General features: G+C 50.0%; 1 protein-coding gene and 1 pseudogene across 1 annotated transcript in view; both read right to left on the reverse strand.

Moving 5' to 3' along the window:
• Nucleotides 1-6,215, reverse strand: part of LOC136395739 (calcium/calmodulin-dependent protein kinase kinase 2-like) — a 1,028,348-nt gene that overhangs the window by 159,087 nt on the left and 863,046 nt on the right.
• Nucleotides 3,235-6,148, reverse strand: LOC136395731 (keratin, type II cytoskeletal 8-like; annotated as a pseudogene).

The following is a 6,215-nucleotide window of genomic DNA, read 5'->3' on the forward strand; positions in this document are numbered from 1 at the left end:
ATCTCTCTCCCTCTCTGCCTGTCTGTCCCTGTTTCTCCTGTCTCTGTCTCTCACTAAAAAAAAAAAAATTAATGTAATATGCCATATTAACAGTCTAAAGAAAAATATCAACATGATATCAATTAATGCAAAAGCATTTTACAGAATTCAACATCTATTTGTATTTTAAAAAGCAAACTTCCAGCCATGGCCGGTTTGCTTAGTGGTAGAGCGTCGGCCTGGTGTGCAGGAGTCTCGGTTCGATTCCCAGCCAGGGCACACAGGAGAAGCGCCCATCTGCTTCTCCACACCCCCCCCCCCCCCTTCCTCTCTGTCTCTCTCTTACCCTCCCGCAGCCGAGGCTCCATTGGAGCAAAGATGGCTGGGGCGCTGAAAATGGCTCCATGGCCTCTGCCTCAGGCGCTAGAATGGCTCTGGTTGCAACAGAGCAGCGCCCCGGATGGGCAGAGCATCGCCCCCTGGTGGGCGTGCCGGGTGGATCCCGGTCAGGCGCATGTGGAGTCTGTCTGACTGCCTCCCCGTTTCCAACTTCAGAAAAATATCAAAAATAAAATAAAATAAAAATAAAAAAGCAAACTTCCTAACCTGATAAATGGAACCTACAGAAGGTATATAGCAGACATCAAACTTAGTGGTGAAAGACTGAATGACTTCTCCCATGATTGGGAACGAGGCAAAGATGTCTACTTTTACCACTCCTATTTGACATCATACTGGAAGTCCTAGCCAGTACAATAATGCGTGAAAGTGAAATAAAAGGTACAAGATTAGAAGGGAAAAAAATCAAATGGTACTTATTTGCAAACAAGACAAGTTCTGCATAGAAAAATTCCAAACAATTCCACAACCCTCAAAAAGTCTTAGTTGTAATGTGTCAACATGAAACAACTGAATTTCTATATGCTAGCAATGAATAATTGGAAATCAAAAACTTCTGAATTGCATTTATAATACGTACTGTCAAAAATAAAATACTTAGTATGCACAGTATTTGCTGAAAACTACAAAATGCTAATGAACAAAATCAGAACAGATTAAACAAAGACAACATGATCATGGATTAGAAGACTCAACATAATAAAGATTTTAATTCCTATAAAATGAATGTTGTTTTAAGGCAACTCCATAAAAGTTGATTCTATTCAGGATGATTTATAGATCTAGACAAGTTGATTCTAAATTTATATGCTAAGTAAAAAGAAGAAAAATGAGGGAAAGGGAATGCTCCCTGGAACTTTCCTGCCTTTACTGAGCAAACACTGGAGGTGTGGAAGCTCTGTGGGACTCAGTGGGACGGCCTGGGGGCAAGGCCTGATGAGACAGCTGGTGGCTTCAGAGAGGAGCGGGTGAGGCACAACTGACAATATTGACTTGGGGCCTCAGTGGGCAAGCTCCCTCTCAGTGGGTGCTGCCCTGGGCTCTATCACCACCATTCTGGTTCCTGAGGCCTGGTGAGAGGGCTAGTCATACACGAAGAGTGGGCAGGTTGGTATTGTTTTATGAAATTTTGTTATATACACATAAACGTTTACAGATTGTAATAAAAGTGAATGTCTTACTGTGAGCTGCCAAAATAGCTGTAGCTCTAGATCAAGGGTCGGGAACCTATGGCTCACGAGCCAGATGTGGCTCTTGTGATGGCTGCATCTGGCTCACAGACGAATCTTTAATTTAAAAAATGTTAAAAATATAAAACATTCTCATATATTACAATCCATTCATTTCCTACTACTCATGTTCATGGTTGCGGGTGGCTGGAGGCAATCACAGCTGTCCTCCGGGACAACACCAAATTTTTATTGGATAATGCATAAAGTACACAGGTCGTTGTGTGGCTCTCACAGAACTACATTTTAAAATGTGGCATTCATGGCTCTCAACCAAAAAGGTTCCAGACCCCTGCTCTAGATAATGGTGTTCTTGGTTTTATCATCAAAGTGACGTCCTTTGTTGTGACACAGTCCAAAACCCTGGGCTTGGCCCTAGGTAGGAGGGCGGGGGGGGGGGGGGGGGGGTAGGCAGAATGTCTGGGCTGTCTGGAGCAGTTCCCCCGAGGAGGGCAGCTAGGAAGGCAGCTTTAAATGAGGACCCGGGACAAGAGCCCTGGAGACCCCACTGCAGGGCCAGAACCCAAGTGTCCTGTGCCAGGCTGTCCCTCCTACTGTACCCTCCACATGTGCTTGTTTATTCCTTGTTGGTGTTTCAGGAAGTCTGACATGCACTCACCTCAGCCGTGCTAGGGCTCATCCACTTTGTTCTGTGCTAAGGAGTCAGCTATGTGTGCCCAGAACTCTGTGGTGGTGGCAGTGGAAGCAAGCTACAGCTCCCTGTTTTACCCAGTGGCATCCTAAGCCTGTGCCTGCCGTAAGCTCTGGAGACTGTTTCAGCAAAGATAGGCAAACTCCATTACACTCACAGAACCCACACTCACACACACAGCACATCCCCCACACGCAGGCAGAATGTACACGCCCTTTACCTACTGAGCTGTGTAGGTGATAAGAACACCTCATGTGAAAGGGTAGAAAGGAGGTGGCAAGGGGCAATGCAGGATCAATGTGACCAAGCAGAGCAGGAAGAGTCCAATTATCAGTATCAAGTCCTATACTACCTTGGCTTCTAGAAAGTGTGGGTGTGATATACCAATTGCTAATGACAGACTCTGGGCCTCTGAAGGAATGGGAAAACCAGGACTCCTTGGTCCCTGGCTGCAAAGGAATGAAAGTAGTTTAAAAAAAGAAAAAAAAAAATCTCTGGCCACCAAGGAAACACCATGTGCCGAGCCAGGGAGCACAACCCTGAGAACTGGACAGCCCTGGGTGCAAGTCCTCATCTGTCACTTTCTAATGAGGCCGATTACTTGGTCTTTCTGGGCCTGACTTTTCCTTACCTCTAAGCAGTCCTGATGTCAACATCCTGTGTCTGTGGGGACACTAAACTCTCCTGATACCATCTGAAACCTGCTCTGCCTACCTCCCAGGCTTGCTACACAAATGTAATGAAACAAGGTATTTGAGAGCACATTCATGACCAAGGCCTAAAGCTTTCACCCAAGAAGTCTCTCTGGGAACAGCCGGAAGGTCAGATTTTCCTGCCCAACATCCCCTCCAGCCCCGCCCTCTAGCTTCCGATTCCATGGATGGACCTCTCGACCATCTCTCACCCAGCCAATGGACAAGGGCTACACGTAGAGCAAGCAGGGTTGGCAGAGCCAGCTGAGACCTTTATTTCGGAAAAAAAAAAAAAGCCACTTGATTTGGCTTTTAGTTAAGGGTATGGGTAAGAGTTGGTCCCCCAGGCAGTAAAACTGCCCCACCCCACGGGGGAGCTGAGGGCTGGGGCTGAGCTCAGGCGGGTCTCCTGTACTGCTCCCCACCCAGCCCCCTCCCCACAGGCTCAGAGGACAGGAGAGACTGCAGTAGTCATTCATTCACTTGGGCAGGACGTCAGATGACTTGGACACCAGCTTCCCATCGTGGGTCTCAATCTTCTTCACAACCACAGTCTTAGAGGAGCTGGTGCGGCTGAAGGAGCCAGCGCCGCTGCTGGAGCCCAAGTTGGCCTGAAAGCCCAGGCCGTAGTTGAGATTCGGGCTCAGCACACCTGGTTAGGGAGAGGCAGCCATGTGAGCACAGGAGTCCTGAACACATCAGGTTCTGATGCCCCCTTCTTCCCCCCAGCCCCTGGGGTGGGAACCACCCTGGTTCACTACTCGAGGACTGTCCAGAATACCAGGAAAAGGGCCGGAAAGAGCTTTGATATTAGCTATGTGACAATGGACAAAACAGTTAATTGGTCACCAGCTTCCTCAGCTATACAAGAAAGAAATGCATAGAGGCTTTGTAAAAAGACCCTACCCTCCTGCCCTGCACCTAAGGCGGGAGCACTCACCTGAGTAGCCAGTGGTGGTCTTGGTATGGATATTCATGTTCTGTATCCCAGCCTCCAGCCTGTACCCAAAGGACACGGATGTCAGGATCAACTGGCCCTGTCCTAGGACAACAGGGTCCACCCCTCTCCACCCCAGGGATAAGGTACAGGGCCAGTCAAATATCCCCACACCTACCGGCTCTCCTCGCCCTCCAGCAGCTTGCGGTAAGTGGCAATCTCCACATCCAGAGCCAGCTTGACATTCATGAGCTCCTGGTACTCACGCAGCTGCCGGGCCGTGTCCTGCTTGGCGTTTCACAGAGCAGCTTCCAGCTCAGCCACCTTGGCCTGAGCATCCTTGATGGCCAGCTCCCCATGCTGCTCAGCATCAGCGATGGCGGCCTCCAGGGAAGCCCTCTTGAGGGGGAGAACAGGTCAGCAGAGCAGAGTGTGGTGGCCTCCTGCTCTTGGGCCCACCCTTCTCTCCCTTTTCACTCCTCTAGAGCCTCCTCCCTGACCTAGACTATCCAACTCCACCCAGGCCAAAGAAAACCCCACTGCTGAGTGCAGGAAGCAGAATGGGGAAATTTGAGCAGCTTCCAAGCACTTCCTGCACAAATTTTTCAGCTACAAGGTATTATCTCCACCCTAATTGGACTAGATCTCTGCTTTCTAGACTTCCTTAAAGTGCTAATTTTCCTTGAAATATAAGACATAAGATAAGTAGGCTGTGGCAACCCCTCCCAGACCTACCTTCCAAACCCCTTTGACCCATCATGGCCCCAGGGACCTTGTCAGCACCCTCAGTTTCCCAGGAACAGTCAGAAGCTGGATTGTAGCTGCCCCTCCAACTCCCAAGCTCTGCTCTAGGACTCCTTCCCCAACCCCAGACCCCTCGCTCCTTCCTGCATTATTTCCTCTCACCAGGATGTGTCTGAGGATCCCCTCTCATAGCCAGTCCAGCCCATACCTGGCCTTTGAGGCCCTCAATCTCAGCCTGGAGTCGGCTGATGTTCCGGGTTCATCTCAGAAATCTCTGTCTTCGTGCGACGGAGGTCATCCCCATGCTTCCCAGCCAGCGTCTGCAGTTCCTCATACTGTCGGGATGAGATGAGCAGTGAAGATTAAGAGAAGCCTCTGGAACCCAAGGTGACCCCATCTGAGAGAAAGTACCCTCTCAACCAAGTCACCAGAGCCCAGGTCATCTCCCCGCTCCCCCCCACCTCAAAAAACACACCACACACACACACACACACACACACACACACGGAAGGCCTTTCTTCCAGATTTCAGGTACAGGGACATCCCAATCTCCCCAGCAACTACTAGGCAGGCCCAGCTCATAGCAGGCAGATGTGGCATTTGAAATTCTCCTCCCTGCTCATGAAGGGGCACAGAACTGGCCAGAAGGAAGTACCAGCTCGTGACCCTGCTCCTCACCTTGATCTGGTACATGGTCTCCGCCTCAGCCCGGTTGCGGTTGGCAATCTCCTCATACTGGGCTTTGACCTCGGCAATGATGCCATGCAGTCCAGAGAGCGTTGTTGTCCATGGACAGCACCACAGATGTGTCAGAGATTTGGGACTGCAGCTCACGAATCTCCTATGGTGAGGAGGAGAGGTGGTCAAACCCTGTCCCTGCATACAAGGAGCCCTCTTTTGCAGAAGGACCTTCCTTAGGGGACAAGCTAAGGAACAACAAGAGAAGAGAGGAGCAGGTGGGCTATGAGAACCTGGGAGAGAGCAAAGCTCCTAAAGTAGTAAAATAGCCCAAAGACCTGGAACCTGGAGCAATGTAAGGATGAAATGAGGCTAGGAAAAGGGAAATCTGGCTTTGGGTGAGTAACCAGAGGGGCAGGCCCTTCCGTGAGTCAGCTACCAAAACTGAGCCCACAGTGGGCTCCCACAGCCCAAAGACTCGAAACAAAAGCTCTGAGACTGAACAGCCCAAGTTGCCACTAGGCCACCACTCTGTGTGGTGGATGACCTTGGATAGGCTATTTTCAGTTCTCTGAGCATGTTTTCTGATCTGTGAAATGGGGCAATCAACCCTCCTCATGTGGTGGACAGAACTAGAAAACGTCAATGCTGAGTCAGTATCAGTAACTGCAATTATTCAGTGGTGGGCCCTTGTCCGTTGGTGCACTCGGGGCTGGGAGGAGCCTCTGATAGGGTTGCCGAAACAAGAACATACCTCTTCATACAGCTGCCTGTAGAAGTTGATCTCATCAGTCAGCCCTTCCAGGCGGGACTCCAGCTCTACCTTGTTCATGTAAGCTTCATCCCATCATGCTGGGGGGTGTTGGGGAAGGGCCCCTGAGCTGAGTGCCCACACTGGTCCCCAA

Source organism: Saccopteryx leptura, chromosome 2 (genome assembly GCF_036850995.1).
Source record: "Saccopteryx leptura isolate mSacLep1 chromosome 2, mSacLep1_pri_phased_curated, whole genome shotgun sequence".
Classification (NCBI taxonomy): domain Eukaryota; kingdom Metazoa; phylum Chordata; class Mammalia; order Chiroptera; family Emballonuridae; genus Saccopteryx; species Saccopteryx leptura.